The sequence below is a fragment of the Tetrao urogallus genome, assembly GCF_951394365.1.
Source record: "Tetrao urogallus genome assembly, chromosome: 1".
Classification (NCBI taxonomy): Eukaryota; Metazoa; Chordata; class Aves; order Galliformes; family Phasianidae; genus Tetrao; species Tetrao urogallus.
In genome coordinates this window covers 7,176,350-7,203,418 of record NC_136813.1, presented here as the reverse complement: position 1 = coordinate 7,203,418, position 27,069 = coordinate 7,176,350, and positions in this window count along the sequence as shown.

The following is a 27,069-nucleotide window of genomic DNA, read 5'->3' as shown; positions in this document are numbered from 1 at the left end:
GCATGGCTATGAACTCCTGCAGATATGGGGCATCCACAGCTTCCCTGGGCAGCTTGTGCCAGCGCCACACCAGCCTCTGAGTAAAGAATTTCTTCCTAATATTTAATCTAAATCTACTCTCTTTTATTTTAAAGCCATTATCCCTTGACTAAAACTACACTCTCTAATAATGAGTACCTCTCCAGCTTTCCTGTGGGCCCCCTTTAGGTATAGAAAGCCTGCTATAACATCTCCCTAGAGCCTTCCCTTTTCTAGATTCTTCCCTCCTCCACAGAACTCAGCCTTACTTTGTAGGAAAAGTGCTCCTGCAGTCTGATTGTCCTCATAGTTTCCTCTGGACCTGCTCTAACAAGTCCACATTCTTGTTGTGCTGGGGGCCCCAGAGCTGAATGCAGTACTGCAAATGGGATCTCAGAAGAGAAGAGTAGAGGAAGAGAATCACCTCCCTCCCCCCGCTGACCATATTGCTTTTGATGCAGCCTAGGATATGGTTGGCTTTCTGGGCTGTGAGCACACTCTGCCTGCTTATGTTTAGTTTTTTTCTCCACCACTACTCTTCTCCACAGAGCTGCTCTTCATAATCACACCTGTATCTGTGCTTGGGTTTGCCATAACCAGTGTGTTGTATCTTCTACTTGGCCTTGTTGAGCTTCATGAGATTTGCATGGGCCCATCTCTCAAGCCTGTCACGCTCCCTTGAGATGGCATTCCTTCATGTCAGCTATTCCACACAGCTTGGTGTTTTCTGCAAACTTGCTGAAGGTGCTCTCAATCTCAGTCTGTGTTGCTGGCAAAGATGATAAATAATACTGGTTCTAATATTGGTCTTTAAGGAATGCCACTCATCACTGGTCTCCAGCAGGACATCGAACTGTTGACTGGAACTCTGAGTGTGACCATCCAACCAATTCCTTAACCACCAAGTAGTCCATCTGTCAAATCCATGTCTCTCCATTTTGGAGATGGGGATGTTCTATGGGACAGTATCAAATGCATCACACAAGTCTGGGTAGATAATGTCAGTTGCTGTTCCATTGCCAAATAATGATGTAACCCCATTGTAGAAGGCCCCTGGATTTGTCAAGCGTGATTTTCTTTTAGTGGAGCCATGTTGGCTGTCATCCCTCACCTTTCCGTTTTTCTTGTACCTTAATGTAGTTTTCCTGAGGGTTTACTCCATGATCTTGCTCAAAAAGTCTTATGAAAGGGATCCCTCCACCAGTAGAAGTCAAATGTTTGAGTTTGTGTGTACTTTACGTAACTATAAGTTTGCTGTGCTGATTTTTCTTGTTTAAAATAGATCTCAGAGACTTGCCCCAGCTTCCTTTGAAGCGCAATCAAAATTAGGAACATTCAAGTTACAGCTGGATTCTTGATAGTTCAAGTAAAATCGATTGCTTTCTCAGAAAGAAATTAGCCACTTGGATGACACTGACTCTCATAATGTTTCTCTAATCTAAACTGTAATAGCCATCTCTTGGGTAAATTCAATAATGTAGGAAGCAGAGCCAAATACTCTCAAATGAAGCTTGTGCATCACTCTGATTCATTTCAGAAATAAAAAAGATTATAATTATTTTCATTAACAGAAATAAAATTATTAATCTGAATGCTTCCCTTGTCCTTGTGAAATATCCTTTGTGATGTATCTCAATCTTCATCAATAGGAAAGGGAAGAAGAAAGGAGTCTTACTAATTAAAATGGCTCAGTCAGAACGAGTCAATAGGAAAGGTCAAATTGATAGCAAGGGAGGCAAAATGGTGTTAATGTCCTTGGAGACAGCAATAGATTCAGCAAAAAAATCAGGTCATCTCCCCATCTCATCCCCAACAGTCTGTTTTAGAATTTTTAAGCAGTCACTGCCATTCTTTCTTTTGCTCATTAGATAACACATTTAAAGAAAAAAAAAAAAAAAAAAAAAACTTTTCAATATCCAGTTCAGTCTAGTTATTAAATTAGGAATGTCAGGACTTGTCCTGTTTAGTAGACTTCAGATGCCCTTACCTTCCTTTGCTTTCCTACAGATTTTATATGGGCATCATTACTATGGGCATAATTATCACCTTTCAGGAGTGTTATCAGGCTGAATTCATTAATACTTTTAAAGTACATTGAGGTTTGACAAGAGAGACCTACCAATGCATATCACACCTTGAATAAGGTTGGAAATGACCTCTGGAGACCACCTACTCCAACTCCCTGCTCAAATAAGGGAGCTCAGGGCTGTGACCAGTTGGGTTTTGAATCTCCAAGACAGAGGATTTCAGAGCCTCTGTGGGCAGCCTGTTCCAGTGTTTGACCACCCTTGCTGTGAAAAAGCAGTTTCTTAAGTTTAAATAACATTCCTAATATTTCAGTTTGTGCTCATTGCCTTTTGTCTTGTCCAGTTACTGGGCTTAACTGAAAATAGTCTTGCTCCTTCTTTGTTCCTTCCAATTACGTATACATACAAATGGGAAAAAAACCAACACCTGAGCATTCTTTTTTCGTGGCTGAATAATGTAGTTTCTTTCATACTCAATTCATATGTCAGATGCTCCAAGCCCTTAGTCATCTTCATGGCCCTTTGCTGAGCTTGCTTGAGTTCTATCTTCTATCAGGGAGCACAGCACTTGACACAGGACTGCAGGTATGTCTCCTCAGTGTTGGGTAGAGAGAAAGGATCACTCCTCTTGACCTTCCGGCTGCGCTCCTCCTTAGTGCAGGTAAGGATGTTGTTGTCTTTCTTTGCAACATACTGTATCACAGCCAGTTTGTTTTTTTTCTGACAAGCTGTTTTCCAGCATGGACTGGCGGCTGAGATTATTCCTCTGCTGGAGCAGGACTTCCTATTTCCTTCTGTTGAACTTCATGAGGTTGCTGCTGTCCCGTTTCCCTATCCTGTTGAGTTCCCTCTGAACGGCAGTGCAACCATCAGACGTTATCAAACATTTCTCCCAGTTCTGTATCAGTGGCACACTTACTGAGGGTACAGCCTTTCCCATCATCCAGGTTGATGATGAAGACGTTAAGCAATTTTGTCTCCAGTGACAATACTTTGTGGTACATCTCCAGTGACTGACCTCCAACAGGACTTTGGGCTGCAGATCACAGCCCTCTGAGCCAAGTTCATCAGTTCTCAGTCCATAAGAGCAACTTCTCTCCCCACATCCACCAAGCTAGTCATCTAATTGTGGAAGGCTGAATTGTTAAGCATCAATTCCTCTTTGTAAATCCACACTGACTACACTCAGTCACGTTCTTGTCATTTGTATGTATGTTTGGAAATTGTTTTCAGGAATATGATGTGCTTTTTGCTATTTCATCACATTATATGCATGGTGAAGAAGAAGTTTTCCTCTGTAAAAATGTGTGTGTGTTTAATTAGCTCACACAAATCTGCAAAGGCATAGGTGGCACAAAATGGAAAATAATCGATGGAAAGTATGAAAGTAGGAATTTGTAAAGAAAAATTGCTGATGCATGCAGTAGGCTAAACGGTATTATATGTAACTAATCTCCTGTTGCAAACTTTTATGATTCTATTTATTCTGTGTTCTGTTGTATTAGATAATCTCGAAGAGTTTTAGTTATCTCCTAACAACAACTCTCACTTCTCTGGAGAGGCTTATATCTGAAAACTACTCTGTATGTCTTGACACTGAAGTATTTGTACTTAAAGGAGATGATAATAGCTGCAAGTTCTGTAGTTCTTCCAGTTCTTAGTGCAAGAAAGGGCTCCTAAAGCGATGTGTTTTTCTCTTTGTCTGGTTGATGAACTTTGATGAATTTTTTGACTGTCTGCATAAAACTCCTTTTATCTTTTGAACAAAGTATTTTTTCTCTCCATGTCTGTGGCAGACTACATAACTGCATTTGGTGCACAGACTTCTCTGCTGCTCTCATACTTCCTATGTTGTGCTGAAACTGTGAGGAATTGTAAACTTGACAATCTTTGGCAGACAGAAAAATTAGGAAAAAATTCTTCTCAGAAAGTGTGGTTGGGATTAACATTGGGAAAAGGCTTCCCAGGGAGGTGGTGGAATTAGTGTCTGGAAATGTTCAAGAACCATGGAGATGTGGCACTGAGGGACCCACCGTGGGTAGTGGGCATGCATGGGATGGGCTGACAGACTGGATGTTCTTAGTGGTCTTTTCCAATCTCAGTGATTCTATGAGTCTATGAAATTTGGCAAACACTTTGGTCTTAATAAGCTGGTAACTCAGCAACGTATCTCCTGGTGATGTAACATTGAAATTCAGTAGGGTTTATCTATTTGATGGGACAGTGATATTGTGTATAAGTGTGGCACACACAGTACAGCATATAATGTTATTCATGAAAGGCACAGAAAAAGCCTCTCCCCCTCTACTCTGCTCTTTTGAGGCCCCATCTAGGGTACTGTGTCCAGGTCCAGAGCCCCAGTACGAGAAGCACAGAGAGCTGTTGGAGAGGGCCCAGAGGAGAGCCACGAAGATGACTGGGGACTGGAGCACCTCCCCTATGAAGACAGGCTGAGGGAGCTGGGCTTGTTCAACCTGGAGAAAAGAAGGCTGCAGGGTGACCTCATTGCAGCCTTTCAATACCTAAACAGGAGGGGAATCAACTCTTTGAAAGGGTAGATAACAGCGGGACAAGGGAAAATGGTTTGAAGTTGAAGGAGGGAAGATTTAGGTTGGATATCAGGGGGAAGTTCTTTACATAGAGAGAGGTGAGGTGCTGGAACAGCTGCACAGAGACACTGTGGATGCCCAGTCCTTGGAAGTGTTCAAGGCCAGGTTGGATGGGGCCCTGGGCAGCCTGGTCTGGTATTAAATGTGGAGGTTGGTGGCCCTGCATGTGGCAGGGGGGGTGGAGATCCATGATCCTTGAGGTCCCTTGTGACCCTGGTCATTCTGTGATTCTGTGGTTCTGTGTGAATCTCTCAGGATCCATTTCTGTGACAGTTTTTGGAACACAAGCAGAATGAGATCCTTCCCCCAGCCTCATCTCTGTATCCAAAGGGCCACAAAACTTCAGTGGAGTGAGTTCAGCTCGCTGGCTGGATCTTTTGGGCAGCTCTTACTTGGTGTATTGGTACAAACGAAGGGGTGTCTTGAAGATATGAATGAGCAGCCAGGGTCAGACTGTGTTCAGACCAGAAGAGACACTGAAGAAAAAAACGATGTGTCTCCATGAAGGCACTGTAGAGCAAAAGCAAAGATCTCATTCTGTGTACCATCTGGTGTTTTTAAAGGTCAGTAAGGAGAAACTTGAATGGAGGCTACTCTCAAATACAAAAAAGCCCCAGTAAACAGAATTAAAACAGCCAGCTTACTCAAGACTGCACTTTAGAAAAATCAATTGGTTTCAGAAGTTCACTGAGTCAGAATGAACAGTGACCTTGTGAGAATGGCATGAAAGCAGAGCACATCAGATCTTGGTTTTGTTATATAATAGCAGGCAAGTGGATGCCACAAATTTCATCTGTGAAAGAGAGTGACCATCCTGTGTCCCAGCTATTTAGACTTGGTCTGTGGGCTGTGACACTTCTGCAGATCACCCACTGTTACGATTAACTCTTCAAGGAGCCCACTGAACAAGAGTGGCATGGCTAAACAAATCCTCAAATAGGCAGTCAATCCTAAAATAAATTTGGATTTAGATAAGTGGATTTTTGGTTTTAGGAGAGTGCCATGCTGGTTTCTTGTTCTAGTGGCAGCTTGGCTCTGGCAGCTGGCGAGCAGCAATGGCCCTGCTGATTCCTTGCAGAAGTCTTCCGCTTGAAAACCTCCCTGCTTCCTACATGGTCAGCAGTAAGCCTTGCACCATTCTCCTGGACTTATGTTCAGTGTTGACTGCCTCGCTGTAGGGCTGCCCTGCCTCAGGAGCTGCAGTGCAGCTGGAATCCGTCCATCCAAGCAGTGAGCCGTGTGCACCAGCCCTTGTTTGTTTTGTTTCTTGTGGTCACTCCGCTGACTGCTCTCTGCTTGCCCCAAGCAAAGTGGCTTGGGCTCAGTTTCATGGGAACAGTTCTGCCCTGCGGGAGCTATCCTCTCAGCTTTTTCTCTTCAGTGTTTCTCATCTGTGCGTGCATGGGCACAACTGGAGTAGCAGTGGTGTCTCTGCAAATTAGTTATGTCTTATATTTATTCTTCTAGAATAATATATTTATAGCTACCTGAGCTTTGGACTTTATGAGCTAGCATAAAGACAATCATTCAATGCCATCTTTCATCATGCTTTTTTATGAGTGAATTGCTTCAAATGCGTTCATCTTGCAAATTGCGCAGCAAGAACTCACTCTTCCTCCAGGGTCATTTTAAAAATAGCTTCTAAGAAGGTATATTCTACTCCAAATTGCTTCTGTTCTTCTTCAAATAGAGAAATACTGCCTACATAGGATGAGCACAAATGAAAATCTTGAATCCAAACATGCTTGGATTTCAAGCTGTTGGAAGTCTGGATCCAAACTAGCTGGCGACAGCTTCTTTTACGTTTTCCTTCACTCCCTTTTAAACTCACATATTTTCCTGAGGCTTATTCATTGGCAGTAAGCAGAGTATAATCTGCAAGGGAACTTTTTACTCAGTGATTCACAGTGGGAATAATCAGATTATAAGAATTATTTGAAAAACTAATGGATTACAAGCTATCTTTTGACTAACGTGAAAGAAATAAAGAAATTGATATAAATCACAGATCTGTTTCATTCCAGAGCTGATGCTTAGCATGCTGAATGGCAGATGTCATTTACTTAAGCACAAAACAATTTAGCCCTCTTCTTACTGAACATAAAATTAGTTGCATAAGCAAGAAGCCAGTTCCAAAAGATAATTACCTCACAGAAGAAGGCATTAGCAACGTTCACCCATACCTAATAATTACAGAAATGATTAGAGCATGATAGTCTGCGCTGTATCTGTACAAAGACTGGCAGACAGCGAGCACACACTCCTAGGCTTTGCAAATTCATGGATGGCTGCTTGATGGTCTGAAAGTCTACATCTCTGTTGAAAGGGTTCACCATAGTTTTGTACTTCTGTGTCCATGACTGAATCCTTCAGTGAAGTGAGCTGGCAGGACTCTCTCTCCAGAACTGGCTGTGCAAACCTTCCAGTTTTCACGCAGCAATTGACCTTGCAGAGCAGGAAACATAAATATGTTGTTCTGCTCTTTCCCCTCACTCTCAGCACTAGATGAAATCTCACCTGAGATCAATCATAGCTATTTCTAAAGTGGTTCTGCTTGCATTTCTGACTGAGTCTGGTCTCCAGCTGAATATTAATCCAGAGCTAGATGGCTGCAGTATGTTGTTCAAAAAGTAACTCATAGTTCATTAAACCTCTTCAATTTTTGTATTTCTTCACACTATGCCATTCATGTATGTGGGACACAAATAGAGCTGCCCATCTTATTTGTCAGGTATATTTTCCTCATTAGTTTCCATACAGTTTATCAGAGACAAGTGCCATCTAATAGCAGTTATAACCTAAACTGCAACCAGTCCTTGTAGTAATCATCTTCCACCCACCCAGTCAGCTTGTATTCACTGGGGCTTTTAGGGCTTGCTACATGCCACTGTAAAGCACAAACCAAAGTACATCACATGAGAGAAAAAATGGTGTCAAAGGAAATGAATCTTGGCAGTAGTCCAGTATAATACATATGCATTAATTAATAAACAGAGCAAAATGTGATTTTATATTGCTTGTTACTCAATACTATGCTGGATAAGAGGCATTAACACATTTCTCTGTAAACTCTAAACCAAGGGAAGTTCAGGTTGGATATTAGGGAAAAAATTCTCAGAAAGAGTGGTGATGCATTGGCACAGGCTGCCCAGGGAGGGGCTGGGGTCACCATGATGGAGGTGTTCAAGAACTGGTGGCGATGGGGCACTGAGGGATGTGGTTAGTGGGCATGGTGGGGGTGGGCCGATGGTGGGACTAGACTATCTTAGAGGTCTTTTCCAACATTAATGATTCAATGATTCTGTGATTCTAGCCTTGCATTTTTAGCTGTCCATGGTTCAGCCACTGGATGGCTCTGCAACACATGCAAAATGCATCTCTGGTGGTCATAATGACCACTGGAGATGACAGAGGTCAGGAAGACATTTAAAGGTGAGCTCCACAGGGTGTATGGATCTGAAATACAGGCCTGCATTAAGCCAGCAGCTGGGTACCTAGGCTTCCTGCACCCTCATCCCAGTTTCAAAAACATGGGATCCTACATGTGTGTCAGTTGTGCACCACATGGAAGCAGATATTCCAGAAACAACCTGTATTTTTGTGGAACAGTGGTTTGAACCTCTACCAAGCTCTTTTCTCCCCATCCATCTTGAAACAAAATTACTCTGTTTTTCCTCTTAGTCTCCCAGAAGTTCCTGGTTTCACAAGGTTTCCTTCACATTAAGCTCTTTCTGAATCATCTTTGAATGAAAAAAATGGAATAATCTATCTTGGCACTTCTGTGGATTTTTTGGAAATCACTCTCACAGGCTGATCAATCTGCTGTATTATTTATGCTTTTGTTACTCTGATACTCAGGTTCTTTCTCATCCATGTTGTTGAATATTCCCTACAAGCTGCAGGTAGCACTATGCTGTTGCTAATCCAGGGAGTCTACATTTTTTCACAGCACGTGAAATAAGAGGTGTGCCTCTGCGTACAGAAGAATGGGGTGGCCAGCTCTTGTTTATCTTGTTCTTGTACTTGAAGGCAGCTCTCTAATGCTGCATGGACATTGTGCTGCAATTTGCTATGAATTTCCTAGTCCCTCCGATTTTGGTAGCCTCTGCTACTAAGTTACAGATAGGTTCTGTAATTATATCTGATCTGATTCAAGCTATTATCTCCCTCAGACAGCAGCTGCATGTGTTTGAAGGTGGCAACTTTAAAGCAATGTCACCACTGTCTGGTAGCAATGACGACAAATCATGGGAAGGGTTGTGTTGAATGAGGTGCTCTTTTAGAGTAAGAAATGTCCCTGTAATAATCACTTTGTGACTGTCTGCCCCTATGTAGAGGCTTTGTCTTTTCCAGCCATTTGCATACATATTTAAACAACTGCAATTTGTTTAAGCCTAGTCCTGTAACTCATCCAGCCCCACTGAAGATTGTAGCTTTTGGAGGACTCATGGCTCCCAAGAGGTCATGCTGGCTAAGCAAAGGCATCCTGAGGATGAAGCAGGTTATAAAGCAGGCTCCACATTTTAGTGGCTGTCTACAGGAGATTTGTGCTGGAAACAGCCTGTAGGGATGGTGCAAAGCAAGGCCAGGGCAGGAGGGAGAATGAGGGATCTGGAGTCTAAGCTGGCTCGCTGGTCCTTCGTAATTTAGCACTTCGTGATGAACTGTGCTATTTTCTCAGGTTATTCTCAGGTTAATGTGTTGCTTATTCACAGCTATGTCTCAAGAGCCTTCCTAAGGTCAAGCGCTTCTTGCTGGGCAGCACTTACTGAAGGCAAATCTCAATCCCCAAAGGATTTACATCTAAAAAGACAGAGGCAGAGGAAGAGATAGGAGGGGGGAGGGAGAAGCACTGGCAAGGACAAGGTTAGATCACCTGAAAGAGAAAAAATAAGGTAAAGGCAGACTTCTTTTTATACATTTTCTTGTACTTAATGCTGTACGCAGCAGGTCTGAAAAGTCAGGTAAACTCAAAGAAGATGCTCCTGTGCTCCTGTGTGCACAGCGGTGCTTCTCTTCATGGTTAGAACAGAAAAGGCAACTGGTTTCAACCCCGGGGCTCTGTACTATCTCACTAAGATGATGAATGCGGGCATTGCTGCAGAGGTTAAAGTGAGAAAAAGCAGGGTCCAGAGCCTCTGGCATTACAATTAATTTCTCAACCAGCTGAAGATGTAGAGCAGAGAGAGGAGATCTCTAAGAGGTTGTGATTATATTAATTAAAGGACAAGAAGAGGAAACAGAAGGAGGAGCCAGACAATGGAGGTACATGGGAGTTAAGAGTAACTCCTCTAAATTGTGTATCGGAGACCAGAATACAGTGGAAGAGAACAATTTGTCACATGTAGAGGTTATCAAACCTTGGAACTTGCTTATTTGTAAAAGGGATTTATGTTGTGTTGTGGTTGCACAGTTATGCAATAGAGCAAATGTAGGTAAACCACTGCACAAGTAAGAATAAGACCCAGGAACTAGGCTGTTTTGCTGTCCAAAAATTTTTTTTTTTCCATGATACTGAGAGGAACCCATAAAAAGCAGAAGATTGTGCAGAGCTTATGTCAAAGGGGACAGGAACTGGGAGAGGGGAAAGAGGATCTGAGAGATGTGCAGATTAGAAAATAATTGAAGGTTGGAATGAACCAGTTTGGCAGGATGAGGGACAGAAAACCTGTGTGCCCCCAAGGAGCTTTCCCACTGTAGGAAGGCAGAGAGACCAAGCTGCCCCCAGAGCTTACAGTACAGTGCTTTACTCTTACAGCAGAGCCCCAGAGAGCATCTCTCACCTTATTCCTTGCCCTGTATGAGAAAGATCAAGTTTGGGATTTCCTACCAAGGTGGTTAATTTCCAAACATTCATATACCATCCATCCTCAAAAGCTCTGTGGCATAGGGATGGGGTAGGGTAAGATGGGGTGAGGTGGGACTCTTCTCTCTACTGCAGTCTCTACAGAGACAAATCTGTTAAAAGCAATGGTCTTCAGAGAGAAATTATTCCTTGAGTGCCTTTCAGGCCTATAGTAAAAAATACAGTGATTTAAAAAAAATAAAAGGAGGTTCTCTGTTTTGTCATTTGATCACAGCTACTCTTGCTTCCTGCCAGCTTGTCAAAGCACGGTGACAGCAGAAGGATCCTGCTAGTCTTGCTGCCAGTTCTTTTAATAGCAGTTCTCAATAAATCCTTCCTTATGTTTTCTTCCAGCTGGGCCTAAACCAGTACTTTGGATCTGAACATCTCCAAAAGCAGGGAGAGAGGAAGGTTAAGTTCAAATCAGAATCGAGTTTTACTTGATTTTATGTTGGAACTAAACTAAAATGTAGAATGAGCCGTCAGGGGACTTTGGGATGTCTGAACCCCAGAGCCAGGTCTGGATCTGCACAGTCTGCCTGGCTGTCACATGGCTCTGGGTGACTTTGATTTACTAAGATATTGCTCATCTAATTAGTTGTAGAAAATAGGTACTTTTAGGCCAGTGTGAATGTGAAATAAATTATCTTAACACAATCCATCTGCTTTTATTTGAGAGAGCACTTTTACAGGGGTTGAAACAAACACTTTTGACTTCATATTATCCATGGGCTGGGAGCCATCCATCAGCCTATGGCTGAGTCATAAGCAGCAGCTCATTATGCATCAGCGTCTTGATGGCTTTGATGAGTGTGGCTGCTTGCACTATGATATACTGATAGTATTTGTAACAGCAGTTGCCTTTAGCTTACTTGCTATTAGTTGCCATCTGGTGGCTCTCTAGAGTGGTCTCATCCACGCAATCATCTAAAATATCATCTAAAAGCTTGACTCAACAATCCCCATAGGTCCCTTCCAACTCAGGATATTCTAAGATTCTACGATTCTAAGAGCTGAAAAGTTTGCAAGGACACAGATCACAGCTTGGAAACCCAGCCATGATGAGGCTGATGGATGTTACTCTAACCATAGGAGGGACAGCACTGTCTGCATGAGAGATAATTTGCAGGTGCAGAAGGGGAACGTCTTTAGGAGTCCTGCTGCTCTGGGGAAGAATTCTGGGCCTATTGGCTCTCGCTGAGCTTTCAGGTAATGGAGTAGAGATACACAATTGCTGTTTTAAATACTAATACTAATCTCATTTCAGCTCCACAAATCACCTTGTAGGAGAGGTTCTTTTCTGTCGTCTGGATATCCTGCTTGCATCTGTTTTTGCGTAGAAAATAATTGTAGTCAGAGAGACTCAGGCAGTAGAAGCAGGAAAACAACTACTTGACAATGTCATCCTCTAACAGTAGTGCACCTTAGTAAACTGCCCAGCACTGGTGTCTATAGCTAAGTTTGGTGGTGCATTTTACTAGCACTGATCATGCACATTGCTATTACTTTCTTCTGGAAGAAAATTTCTCCTTGAGTTTATCACTGTACTCCGTTGTAGCAAAACATGGAAGTAATTGCTGATTTCCACATAGAATCATAGAATCACCAAGGTTGGAAAAGACCCACAAAAAATCACCTAGTCCAACCATCCACCTATCACCAATAGCTCTCACTAAACCATGTCCCTCATCACAATGTCCAAACATTCCTTGAACACCTCCAGGGTCGATGACTCCTCCACCTCCCTGGGCAGCCCATTCCATGAAATGTTTTCACCTGAGAGAGGCTTGTACCCTAAACAGACAAGATGTCTTCTCTTTTCCTCTCTCTCTTTTCTTTTTTTTTGTTACTTATTTAAACTTTCAACTCCTTTTACTTTTGTTTTCTGCTTTTATCTTCTAGTCTTCTATTTTTAATTTTATAATTGAATATAAGTGCACATGTTAGTGTGGTTAATGGCACATGATGAGCTGTTGCTCTCAAGGTACTTAGTGGTAACTAATTTTGCTTTGTACCACTATCAGCCTATTCCTCATATGTGCTCCATAACTGTCATCAGAAATTCCCTTGTTCCACTGTGTGGCACATTTGGGATACATTTACCTGCTCCATCTGAGTCATCGTTTCATTAACATCGTGTTGTGTACACACTGACTTCTCCCCAGCCTAACCAGCCCCAGCTCTCCTCTTACATGCCATTAAGCATTTGCACTGCTTGTCTCCAATTGCTCTGCTTTCTATTGTATCCTCTGCAACAGCAGAGATGGAAAAGAACAGAATGTTTCAGGTGAGGGCATGCATTCAGTTATATAAAGGGATTTATAGATTTTTCTGCTATTTATTGACTCAGCTCAATATTTTGTTTACTTTCTTTTGTCTACTGCTATGTTCCTGGTATAGTATCTGCGGCAATACACTTCGAAGTGATTGAATTAGAGCCCAGCAGTGGAACTCAGAGCACCGTTTGTCTGTGCCTTTATGAGCTCTGCCCCTTGACCGTCTGTCTGCAGCACTCCGTGTGTCCATCCAGTGGGACCTTTGCTTTTTCCCAAGCTGATGGCTCCTGTTCCCAGCCCTTTTCCTGTGCTTATTGGGCATCCTCACACCTTCACATGTGCTGTACGAGCAGCTCACTGGCACTGCCCTCTGCCAGGTATAAGAGCCTCAGATGGTGTCACATCATTGAACATCACTGAGGTGAGGTCTGTCCTTACTGAAGGTCACTGTACTGCACCCTGTGAACCTTCTGCCTTATGGCCATTGCCATGACATCTCTTTCCAGTTTCCTGCAAATATTTGATTAGACCCTTCTTTTTCTTGTAATGAAGCTATAGTGTGAAGTCTCATTATCCTTTTAACCCAGAGGAAGAATAACCAGACTGTTTCCAAGGCAAACAACTTACAGCAGTGGGCAGGTGCTTACAGTATCTAATTTACAATTCGTTAGCACTGGCAGAGTTTTATTAGGAGGTTATTTCACCTTCCTGCAGCTACTGCTCTCTGACAACAATGATTAAAAACTCCTTTTGGTTGGAACATTATCATTTCTTTGCCAGCACAGGGAGGCTTTATGTTTGAGGCTAATAAAATGTAACGTTTCATTCCAGAGATCACAGTTTGTGTCTCATGCTGTAACACTCTTTGCTTCAGAAACATTTTCCTCTTGGGGTGGAAAATGGAGAGGCAAAAGTGTTATACAGAGGCACTGCTTTAGAGCTGTCCATGTCGATATTTGCTTTCACGCAGAGCCAAACAGGTGGCTCCTGGATGTAGCAAGCTGCAGAGCTTTAAGAATGGCAATGAGCTAATGCAGCTGGACAAAAGATGTCAGGATATATAAACTAATATTTGAAAAAGTGGCAAAAGAAAGTTTATTTTACTCTCAGAAAGTTGCTTCCAGTTCAGAGATTCTGATTTCAGTTTTCGGGGGAGATGCTCTGTGGCATCTCCTCTGCTGTGAGCTTTAAGCTGTTCACTGAAGGAGTTGGTTTACTGTCTGAGTCCTTACCTGAGGAAGCACAGCGTTCCCTGAATGCAATGAGGTGAACAGAGAAAATATTGATGCAGATAGAGATCTTCTGACCTACTGAGGGAGTGATAAAGATGCAGTAAAATGACATTTTCTTGCAGTTCAGAAGGAAGACATTGACACAGAGGCAAGCACGAACAGCTCAGAGATCTAGTGTGGAGAGGGAAATGGAAATGTCTGCCCCTCTGTGTGACGGCTGATTTTAAAATGGGTTGGGCAGCTCCCCTTAATTAGCAGAAATATAATGGAAGAAATAAAAGATGTAAAACGGGATGTTTAAAAGTGCAGCACTGTGATAAAGAGGGTAGCAGCCAAGAAGCCAGCAAGGGAAACAGGCAATCCATTTAATAGTGCTGAAATTCAGTACTGCTTTGTTATCATTTAACTCATAGTTGATCAGTTACCCTTCTCCCTGGTAACCGCACGCAAAGATTATGTCATACTTTGCTGTTTCAGTTTATGTAGGAATCATACCTTTCTCCTGCTCACATGCTAAATAGGACAGCCCTTCATTATCTTGTGCTTGCAGCTCTGAAGGCCAACAGCATCCTGGGCTGCATCAAAAGAGAGGTGATCAGCAGGGAGAGAGAGGTGATTGTCCCCATCTGCTCTGCACTTGTGAGGTCCCATCTGGAGTACTGCATCTGGGCCTTCCCAGCACAGGAATGATGTGGAGCTGTTGGAGTTGGTCCAGAAGAGGGCCGCAGAGATGATCAGAGGTCTGGTCTTATGAAGAAAGGTTGAGGGAGCTGGCCTTGTTCAGTCTGAGGGTCTCTTCAGGGAGACCTCACTGCTTTTTTTCCAGTACTTGAGGGGAGCTTTATAAGCAGAAAGGGGAGTGACTCATTACGTGACCTAATAGTGATAGAACAAGAGGAGTGGTTTTTAAATAAAAGACCGGAAATTTAGGTTAGATGCTAGAAATAAATTCTTCGCTTGGAGTGTGGTGAGGCCCTGGTACAGCTGCCCACAGAAGCTGTGGATGCCCCACCATCCCAGAGGGGCTCAAAGCCAGGTTGAATGGGGCCCTGGGCAGCCTGATCTGGTGGATGGCAGTCAGATATGGCAGGGGGTTGGGACTGAACAGGCATTAAGGTTCATTATAATCCAAACCATTCTACAATTCTATGATTCTGTGATCTTTCTCATCAAAACCACCTTTGTCTGCTGCAGGCCAACACCAAGTGCATCAGAAAGCTTTGGAGCAGACCTGGAGCAGACACAGAGGGAAGCTGCTGGTGCTGGGACACATAATAAGAGGAGGGAAACCCAGAGCCAGTGGAGAATGTGAGACAGGCAACACAGAGACTGCTTCCATTACAGCCTGATCTTATATCTTTGATATAAGGAAAAAGTTTTTTACTATAAGGGTAGTGAGGCACTGGAACAGGTTGCCCAGAGATGTAGTAGATGCCCCATCCCTGGAGACACTAAAGCTCTGGTTGCTCTGAGCCGCCTGATGGAGCAGTAGGTGTCTCTGTTCATTGCAGGGGAGTTGGATTAGATGACTTTCAAAGGTATCTTTCAACTCAAACAATTCTATGATTCTATGATCTTTTACGTCTCTATTTCTAAATATACTACATAGAGTCCCATTGTCATAACCACACAGGTGGAGAAACTGAGGTGCTCAAAGAATTCAGGATTCAGGAGCTTAAATACATCTGCCTTTGTGTGGCTGGGGCCTAAGCTCCTACTGTAAGGCACACAAATATGGAATGTGATCAACTTCCTAAACACAAGCATCCCATGCCACAGGAGTTCCTTTGGAGTCTGCTCTTGAGACCTTACAGAAGAAAACGTAACATGTATAAGCCTTCAAGGGCTGCTTCAGATATTTCTGGGCATGAAAAAATGGTAATCAATGCTTATGTGTACACAGCTGAACCAAAACCTGTTTTTCTGAGTCTGGATCTACAACTGGAGGGATATTCATGGGGACGAAGAGCAGAACAGGTAAGAAAAACCATGCTGCAGCCTGCTGCCAAGGTCACGGCAGGAAGGTGAAGGGTAGATGGGTAGGATAGGAAGGGATAGAAGGGAAGGATAGCAAAAGACTAGGAATGACTCTCAAGTCCTGGAGGTGTTCAAGGCCAGATTGGATGGAGCCCTGGACAACCTGGTCTATTAAATGTGGAGGTTGGTGGCCCTGCCTGTGGCAAGGGGGTTGGAGATTCGTGATCCTTGAGGTCCCTTCCAACCCTGGCCATTGTGTGATTCTGTGATTCTGTGATCAGGTTCTCAGAGCCCATCCAGCCTGACCTTGAATGTCTCTGAGGATGGTGCATCCACCACCTCTCTGATCAACTGCTCCCTTTTTTTAAATCAGGGTCCATTCAATGTTTCCATTTCATAGAGGTTCAGATTAACAGAAGAAAGCATTTTCCTGTTTCTACATTTTCTAAAAGATTATTTCTGTAAATCTCAACTTTGTAAATTTCACCTGTTCAAATAGTTGGAGTTCTTCCTGCACCTTGAAAGCTTTGCAGTTCGAAGTATAACAACTTCCACAGCGCTTGTATACTGCCTTTATCATAGAATCATAGAATCCTTAGAGTTGGAAGGGACCTTTAAATGTCATCTAATCCATCTCCCCTGCAATGAACAGGGACATGCACAGCTAGATCAGATTGCCCAGGACCTGGTCTAGCCTCGCCTTGAAAGTCTCCAGGAATGGAGCACCCACCATATCTCTGGGCAACCTGTTCCAGTGCCTCACCATCCTCAGTGTGAAAGACTTTTTCCCTGTATCCAACATAAATTTACCCTCTTTGCACTTGAAACTGTCTCCCCTTGTTCTATCACAACAGACCCTGCTAAAGAATCTCACCCCTTCTTTCCTGTAGGCATGGAAATACTCTCCTGAGAGCCTTCTCTTCCCAAGGCTGAATAGCCCCAGCTCTCTCAGCCTGTCCCCAGAGGAGAGGTGTTCCATTCCATGGATCATTTTTGTGATCCTCCTGTGGATGCTCTCCAACAGGTCCACATCTCTTCTGTACTGAGGACTCCATATCTGGATGCAGCACTTCAGGTGAGGCCTCACCAGTGCAAAGCTGAGGGGCAGGAACGCATTCCTTGCCCTGCTGGCCATGCTTCTTTTTGGTGCAGCCCATGATACAGTTGGCTTTCTGGGTTGTGAGGGCACACTGCTGGCTCATGCCCAGCTCTCCATCAACCAAAAGCCCCAGGTTTTTTTTGGCAGGACTGTGCTCAGTCCTTTCATCCCCCAGCTTGTACTGGTAGTGGATGTTGCCTCAACCCAGGTGCAAGACTTTGCATTTGAATTTGTTGAACCTGGGCCCACTGCTCAAGCCTGTCGAGGTCCCTCCAAATAGCATCTTGTCCTTCAGGAGTGTTGATCACGCCCCACAGCTTGGTGTCATCAGCAAATTTGCTGAGGGTGTACTCAATGTCTTCATCCAGGTCATCATTAAGGGTATTGAATAGGACAATATCAACCACTGGAGACCACTACTGGTGACTGGTTTCCAAGTGGATTTAACTCCATTCACCACCACTTTCTGGGCCTGGGCATCATCCAGTTTCTCTTCTGGAGCACAGGATAGCCTGCCAGATAGGCCCCGCCACTGTCACAGTGGGCATGAAAGTGGATGTGAGAGAGAGACAAATTTGTTTCTGCACTGAGATTTTGGATTTTTGTGGGGTTTAGAGCAACGGAGGCTCTATGGTGCTCAGGTGATCCTGAAGCTGACAGAGATCTGCGGAAGAGGTCTGAATGCCCTGGAAGGAGCTGACTGTGATGTGAGCCATTGTGATTTTTTATGGCTTAGAGCAGTGGAAGGTCACACGTGTTGTAAAGCAGAGTTCAGGTATCCAGATGTTTTTGACATATAAGTGATGGAACTAGAACCTGAGGCAGGTGTGTCTCTTGTGTCTCTTTTTGGTGTGTACCAGTGCCTGAATGACTTTTCTTTCCATGAACTCTTTTTTTTTTTTTTTTTTTTTTTTTTTGCCAGGAGCCCATTTTACTGTGCCATGTGGAATATTTCCTTACTGGGCTAGCAACAATTTTATTTTTCATATTCTCTTGCTGAGTACTCCTTGAAGTATCTCCTGCCCAAGGCAGTGTTGCTTCTTCTATTTGCCACCCCACAGCTCTTTGACTATTGTATCCAACCTGCAGTGTCCTTAGAGAGATGGCTGCTGCTATTTGTCTGCCTGAACTGTATTCTGCATATTCTCTACTCTGAACATACAGAAAAGAATTATACAATCATAGAACTGTAGAATATCCTGAGTTGGAAGGGACCCACAAAGATCATCAAGTTCAACTCTTGGCTCCACACAGAATGACCCAAAACTTAAACCTTATGTTTGAGAGCATTTTCCATATACTCCTTGAACTTGGATAGTTTGGGGCCATGCCCACTGCCCTGGGCAGCCTGTTCCTTTCTATTTGAAAGGTGCTTACAACGAGAGAGGGGTTGGTCTCTTCTCACTGGTGACAGGTGACAGGACAAGGGGAAATGGCCTCAAGTTGCACCAGCATAAGTTTAGGTTGGATATCAGGAAAAACTTCTTTACAGAAAGGGTTGTTAAGCCCTGGAATAGGCTCCCCAGGATGGTGGTTGAGTCACCATGCCTGCATGTGTTTAAAAACCGTTTGGATGTGGTGCTCAGGGACATGATTTAGTGGCGGGTTGTTAGAGTTAGGATAGTATGGTTAGGTCATGGTTGGACTTGATGATCTTTAAGGTCTTTTCCAACCTGAGCAATTCTATGATTCTATGCCCATCATCCTCTGGTGAAGAACCTTTTTCTGATCTCCAAAATGAACCTTACCTGAAAGTGTTCCCTAAACCCAGTGTGTCTTAGAGATGATGAACCATGGGTTCACAATGATGGGACCAGCCTCTGCTAGGAGGCTGAGCATCGTGCAGCTCTGAGGAGGCACCCTGTGGGGGCTGTGGTGTGTGTGGCAGCCTACCTGTCTCTCCAGGTACCTAATGCATTATCTGAGATATTCCTGAGCATTTTATGATAGAAATGATCCTTATATTCTTTTTTTATTTGTTTGTTTTTTAGCCTTTGAAAGAAAAATAATCCTTTAAATTACAGAAATGAGTGTCTGTTGGATGCAGATGGATGTGAACCATTATGAACAACTTATTCAGGAAATCTTGGTGACAGAGGAGATTTGTCTTCTATTTTAGACCAACGAAAGTGTTATGGATGGTTAAACAAAACCAGACCTAGAAAATGCTGAGTTAGCCAGGTGGGAAGGTGGCTCAGAATGCTATATTCCTGTCAGCCTTCTTGAATTTCCTCTTTCTGTTGAAAAAATTGCTATCCCCTTTACATGTTGCTGAAGGTGGATTTCTCCACTGCCCCAAATCCCACACAAACTCTAAGCTCCAGTGAAAGAGTGGGCAGTGGGGAGGTAGAAGCAAAGGCTTATTTTTGAGGAGTGCCACTCTAAGTGGAATATTTTAGTCAGATAAGATCTGTTTCTCTGCCAAATGAAAACTTCAGTGTATGCATCCCACTTGCAAAATGATATTTGTATTTTTTTCCCTTAAAATTACCATAGTCTCCATCTGGTAGCATCCTAAAGGATTGAACTGTATTTGTGTAGATGTTTTGTTCAGGACACAGCATAAAGCCACTTCTTGTGCCTGCCGTTTTGACTTTCACTCTGTTATGCTGTAGAAGTAAATGAATTTGTGCCATTTGTCCTGACATCAAAATGAAGCACAGCTGTGTGAGACAGTGACAGAAGGATGCACGGTCCAGGGAGGTTTCCAGCAGCATCAGCTGCCTCATCCCTGCACATTTCAGGGAGTGTAGCCAGGCTGCTCTGTGCTTCCAAAAAGGTGCCAAGCGATGGATCTGGGAGCCAAGCTGAAGGCACCAAGTTTGGAAATCTTGCAGGAATCTTGGCAATCACTTCTTAGCCTTGCCTGGATATTATCAGCAGGTTTTGTCAGAAATCAATCTATAGATTCCCCTTTCTTCTTTTTCTCTCCCAACTTCAAGTCCAGATGAGAGCTTTTTTGCTTCACACTGTTACACATTGGTTTTAATTCCAAATACCAGCAAGAGGTATCCCTAACATACACTATATGTGTATATGTATGTGTATGTGTGTACACGGCCCTGGGCAGCTGTTAAATTGGTAAGGCCAAACCTCCTTTAATGTATTACGCTTCTGCTAAAATATATATATATATAAAAAATCAAATGTTATTTTCTCTGAGGTCTCAAAAGAAGAAAATGGGAGAGCAAATGCTCTGTGTGCAGTTTAAAATCTGGCATTGGAGAACTTCCTCTCATTTTTAATTTCACTGTTATCCTTCTTGCTCCCTGCTGCATTCAGTGTATTTCTTCTGCTGTGGTAGTTTTCACTTCTTAACCCCTTAGGCAATCACAGGAGGAGTTCTCACCACTCAGACTGCATTAGCACTTAGGCCCCATGGAGCATCAGCTCCTGCATCTGTCTTAATGCAGCATTGTGTAGATGGGTGAAACTTTGCCAAAAATAGGTTTGCACAAGTGATTCTAGGTTATACCCAAGCCATCGGTGTGCAAGAGCATCCATCTTCTTCCATGTCCTTAGGATGGTCTCCGAACTGCAAATCAAATGCAGATCCAGGAATGCCATAGCCCTTTTATTTCTTTGGGAGATGGAAAGAGGATGGATGGAGGTGGGTGAAAGAAGCAGGGAATTCTCTGGCCTGCTCTCAGCTTTGGGGGAGAGCAGATCTGTGGGTGTCAGAGACTCTGTGTCTTCTTCAGGGCTAAGCCAGGTGCATTACTGGGGTAGGGAAAGGATTTATATGGTGAGAGGAATGGTTTGTGTGTTAGTGGACGGGGAGCTGAATGCAGGGCCCAGCTTCGGTACAGCGTAGGCTTAGTGCTAATCTCCAGTTCACTGCTCAGTGGGTAAATGGCAAAGAAAATTGCTCTCTGCTTCCCAGGTGCATTGTGAGATGCACAAAGACTGCAGAAATTGTGCTGCATAAGATAGGTCGATGTGCTGTTGAGTATCTTACTGTGGAAAAAACAGGAAATAAAAATGTTACCTTTCCTTGTGCATCGTAGAGACGAATCTAATGTCTGTTATGTACAAGATACTTCAATGAACATTTAAAAGAAAAACAAAAAAAAGTGTGTTTTTAATAGTAATCATTATTAATGATTATACAGGGGAGCAGCTTACATTGATTTTAGTCAGGTCCTTAGTAACTCAAATTAAAACAATACAACCCACTGTTTAGCAAAATATAAGAGCACTAAACTGTTTTTAATCAGCTTTAGTGTAAACCATTGCACTTTTCCTGGGGAGATAAGCCTCAAGATGAGGATTTTCAGAGAAGCTGTTCTCTAAGCAAACCATTCCTCTTGGAGACAGCTGGAGGTAGGTACTCAGTGAAAATGGGGACCTGATTAGCCTTTGCTTTGCAAACCGGAATTTCTTCACAGTTCTGATAGGCCAGCAACTTCTGGTAGTCTGGAAAATGCTATGGAAGACTCTTGGGAGCTTTTTCTCATGCCTACTGTCAGTTTTGCAGCTGGAGTAAAATCTTCATTTTCTGCCTTTATATAGGTATTGGTTTGTGTAACACCTGAACTATTGTGCAGCATTGTAATTATAGCTGGAGTTTAGTTTCTTACTTAAACTCCTGCAGAAGTAAGCTGAATACATCAAACAATTTAGAAGTGATTCCATGCCTCCTATTGACGTGTGAACCCCTTGAATTTTGGCATTTGTATCCTGGAAAAAAAACCTAACCTATCCAACAAGCTGCCTTCCTCTCAGTACTCAACAGTAATTCATGGACCAGAATCTCCTATGTTTGGTAAAGTTTACAGTTTAAGAGACACTCAAAAAGACTAATTTGTGTACAATTAGTTTCCATCTTGAGGTGTTCTACCGGCTTGTTTTGCAAGACAAGAGCATCTCCTTAGCTGTTTTCATTAGGAAGCTGTCAGCTGACTTCTGACCAGCCTTCCTCTAATGATGCAGTACCTTCTGATGGGGCATTGCAGATGCAGCAGAGAATTGTTGCAGCCAGTTGGTCCGTGTCCTCCTCAGGAGCACTCAAGTAGGTGCCTTGATTTAGATTTTGGAGGACTTCCAAGTGATACAAACTAGAATGTTTTTCCATTGGTTCTAGTAAGTTATTGTGTTATAGCTCAGAAATAGAAGTGTGTTCCATGATATGTGAAAAATATATTATTCTCTGTATGTATAGTGCGTTGCATTGCTTTCAATCTGTTTAGGAAAAAGCAAATAAATGAAAATATTAAACACACACAGTGCTGCCAAAAATATATATATTTTATATCTAGATTCTCAGTGAATGACAAAAAAGTAGTTCTGGAAAAGATCTTCAGAACTACTCTGGTTCTTTCCACCAACAAACATGCATATATAGACGATGCTTATGGACACACATGCTTGGATGTATAAATCATTGCCATGTTTTGTGCCTCTGAGGACAGCTTAACTGTGAAAATTGCTTCCTGAGGGAGACTGGTGATCCAAATGGATGCACACTGAAGGGAAAATGTTTTCACTAAAGCCAGTGAGAGGCTCAGATTTTTTACCAGAAGTCATTTATTTACTCAGTGTTTCATTTTTCCACATAATCCTTTTGCTATTACCAGAGTTATCTGTGCATGGACTGTGCATAATCTGCAGTTTTGGAAACTGTTTGTCAATACTGTGAAAATTGAAAATTGAAGTCAAGCTTTGCAAGAATACTTACAACTGGAAAGTGGGCATGAAGAAAGGAAAACCTGTTGCAAAGAAAGTAATTTGGATCTGGCCTGTCTATCCACTGAGATATCTTGAGATTTTTTCAACATCTACTGTTGGGTTATTGTAGGCAGGTGGAAGAGGCTTAGGGCACTAAAATAGTCCTTGTGGGCACTTTCCAGGCTTGATCTAGAGTGGGTACAAGAGCTGTAATGCCTGAGGAGGCTAAGAAGAGGGGCAATAGCTGAAAGGAGAGAGGTAAGGCTGAGTATCATAATCAAAGCCTTTTTTGTCTCCACCTCCGTTCTCCCTTCTCAGGTCTTACGATCCCATGTAGTGAAATTCACCAGTTCATGCTTCTTTTCCAAAGGGTTCTGAGCAACTCATTGAAAACACCGTAGCTTCTGCTTGGTTAATTTATCAGTCTGTTCTTGTGGCAGTTGGCCTGAATGTTTTGAGTTTAGTTGTCAGTGGCAGTCAGGAAAGGGTTCCTCATTCTGCTTCCTAAGCAAATGAGAAGATGCATTTGTGTTTGCTGTGGGGATAGCAGGAGCATTGCAGCAAATCTGTTGTGTTCAGCCAACCTTTCTCATTTTTTATTTCCCAAGGTAATCCCCTTAGTTAACCTGAAGTGCAAAAAGGGCTTGGTGGCTCTGGGATGGCTGGGTACAAAGAAGTGGCAACATTTCTTTGGGTGGTTTATAACCATTCTGTGTCACCGCCATACATGCAGTGCAGCAATGGTAACACCCAGTCTGCACCCAGCACCCATTTTAATAGTTTTTCCCCCTTTTAAATCATAGAATCATCAAATTGCTTGAGCTGGAAGAAACCTCTAAGGATCATCTCATCAAATTCTCCTGCAATGAAAAGGGACATCGATAGCTGAAAAATTAGGATTTTTGTGCAGATGCACCCTGAAAATCTATTTTCCCAAGATGAAAATGTTACTGTACTCCTACAAGCTAGTGGCTTGCAATTAGTAGTGCTGTAGTCCTCCCTTTGTGCCCATCCAAACACATGCAAAGCTTTTGCAAAGGCATAGGATATGGAAAGGAAGGTGATCACTGGGGATTTCAGCAAGGCCATTGCCTGCCCATATATGTGCATATGCAAAATGCATACTCTGCAAACAATTTACAGAAAAAAGAGGTAAGAAAATGTGTTTTTTTTTTTTCTTTTCACAGTACTAATCACCATGGTACCCAAGTGCCTGTTTGTTAGGTTTGCATAAATCATCACTGCTTTTCTAACAGCCTCTGGGAGATGTGTTGTCTAATTTATTGGGACTCTCTTGCATGCTCTCTGAACCTACACATGGATGAAGAGCAGCAGAAGGAGCGAGCAGTACATGGAGGAGGTGAAAGTGGGACAGGGCACGATGGAGAGATGAAAGTGGTCCCTGCAAATGCACAGCACAAAAAAACCCACCTAACTGAAACAAAGCTGACCAGCAGCAAGCACAGCTGGAAACAGCATTAATTATTCTCAGAATAAGCCACTAACTGTCCTTTGCTGACTCGATGCCTCAGTTTAGCCATTCTTTATTGTGGGCATTATTTTTCCTCCTTTATCTTCATCTGTACTCTCATAACCGAACTGTCAGAGGAACTGATAGAAGTGTCTTGTGCTGTTCATGCCTGCTCTACTTTTAAGTGATTTTCTGAAGTCTGAGAGCAAAACTGTGGTGTGTTTGGAGCTACATACAAATGTCCAGGTGTCAGGGGATTTAAGGATTTGAAAATATATGGGCAACCTCAAAGATAATCCTTTGAATATTAAAAGCAGAACACCTGGCAGATCCTTTTGCATAGCACACTATATAATCTGTGATGTAATTCCAAGGTGCCTGTTACCATGGCACCTCTTGGAAGAGCTTAGCAATATTATCAGAGAAATGGTAGTGGTGGGTTTAGGCAAAAATTGCAGCTCTGGGTTCAGGCACATCGTTGCTATACCACAGCAGACCATGCACTGAAATGCACATGGCTCTCATTATTCTCTTACTCCACCACAAATTTATGTTAAGACTTACCACAACAGACCTCTTGCCTTGAGGTTTTGATGTGAACTTGTCTCACAACTAAAGCCCAGCCACTGACACTTGTGCTCCCTGACTAGGACTCCCAGAAGACCACGAAATGTTGATGACATGTCTGTGTCACTGCAGTGGATCTGAACTTACCTCATGGCATCCTGTATGGCTTTGGTAGCTCCTGAGAGGTGTGACTCAGCTGACAAAGTGTAGGTGTCTGTTCTGAGCTAGTTCTCTTTCATTCATTATGAATGGAGACAAATTGGCTCCTCTGGATATGCTTTAGCTCATTTTAAAGTAAATCTCTAAAATAAGCCAACTGGAATCTATCCTAAACCCAAATTTTCTTCCATTGGTTATAAAATACACCTTGAATCATTGACACTGTTAGTGTAAGCAACTGTATTACAGGCATTACCTCAGCTCAGCTAACCAGATGGAGGCTTTTAGTGTAATCTGAGATGTTCTTGGGACCTGAAACATCTGCACAGGGTTGGCAGGAATGACATGAGGCCAACAGAAGATGCATGTCTTTCAAGAGTGGCAGATGGAGATCGGGTTGCAGAGGATGTCTCATATGGTACTACATGCTGTTTGCGAGAAGCTGAATAGGGCCCATTGGGTGGGGCATAGCTCTACACTGAGACATTCGTAGAAAGTATTATCATGTAGAGGGCGTGTCAGCATAATCTCTAAGCACCCACAAAGAATTGTAAGAGGCCATCCCATGTAGGTCACAAGTAGGCATGCAGCATCATTGAGATGTCACACTTATTCTGCCAACTGCTGTTCCAGAAAGGTGTAATTGCTGCATTGTATCATGGCATGACTCAGACACCCTAGAGTATATCAAGTAGATGACATCCTGATGAGCCCTGGCCCTAGTCAATATGTCAGTGCATCCTGGAGTACAAGTCAACCCACTTTACAGCAGACAGTCAGTAGCTGGCTGGATGAATTACTCTTTTGCTGGGAAATTCAAAGATCCAGGACTCAAGTCAGTTGCCTGCACATATATATGTGTGTGTGTGTGTGTGCAATCTCTGAGGGGCTCTGGAGTATCTGAGACATCTGCATCGGCTTGGCAAATATGATTCAGGACCTATGGGTTACCTGTGCCCTTCTGAATCAATACAGCTGAAGGGAACCAGCAGGTAAACTCTCTTAAAGTGCCTTAAATTAGTCTAGATACCTATATACAAGCAACTGTATAAGTAAGTATAGCCACTAAAATGGATATATCTGAACATTTTTTTAAATCTTTCTCCAATAGACGGTGTCTTTGTTTCAGCTGAGGCAGAATTGGGAACAGAATTAGGACAGCTGACTTAAACTGTCCAAAGGGACATTCCATACCATATGACATCATGTGGAAGGAGTTTTGAAGGGGGTGGGAGTTCATCTCACTCTCTTCTGCTGCTCTGGGACTAGCTGAGCATTAGTTGGGGCGTTGTGAGCAATTGCTTATGCATCACTGTTATATACATACATATATTTGCCATATTTATTTTCCTTTTCTTTTTCTCTATCTTAGTGAATATTTTTTTTTCTTGACCCATGAGTTCTACTTTGTTGGTTTTCTCCTGATTCTCTTCTCCATCCTGCTGGGAAGACGGGGAGTGAGCAAACAGGCAGATGTAACAAATCTTTACATTTTTCTCTCCCTATTTATACTAGGCTTTCTTTATGTGCTCTTCACCTTAATGGTGTATTTGTTCTTGCTGAGGTGTTTCAGCACTGCAGTGATGACGAAGAAAAACATAACGTAGTGGAGTCAGCCTGTCCCTATGGATATCCCCAGGCTCTCTGGCATTCTCTCTCATTGCTATTACTTCCATGGAGTGGGATTGATTTTAGCTGACTTCTGCTGTCTAAAGCCCTCTCAGAACTTGTCCAAGATTCCCTTAAAACTGCTGTGTCTGGAAAACATTGATCATCCATCTCTTAGTCCTAGTTACTCTCTTGTGGAATGAAAGCAGAAATATTTACCTTTATCGCTTTGATTTGTGACTTAAGCCAATGAGGTTTGTAAAAGTATACATGGCCAATATATGGCTATGATGGTTCATAAGAGAGAGAAGTTAGAAAAATTCAGTTCTTGCTTACTCATTTGTACTTTATTGACGTGGCAAGTGATGCAAGTTTTACTAAAATGTATAAAGCACAGCACTTCTGGGTCTGTCAAAAGTAGACAGTATATCTGCAATTGTCTCCTGTGGCCATTTGTGAGTACTGCCCAGACTTGATTTGCTGCCAGCTCTCTCCTTTCTCTCAGACTTGATTC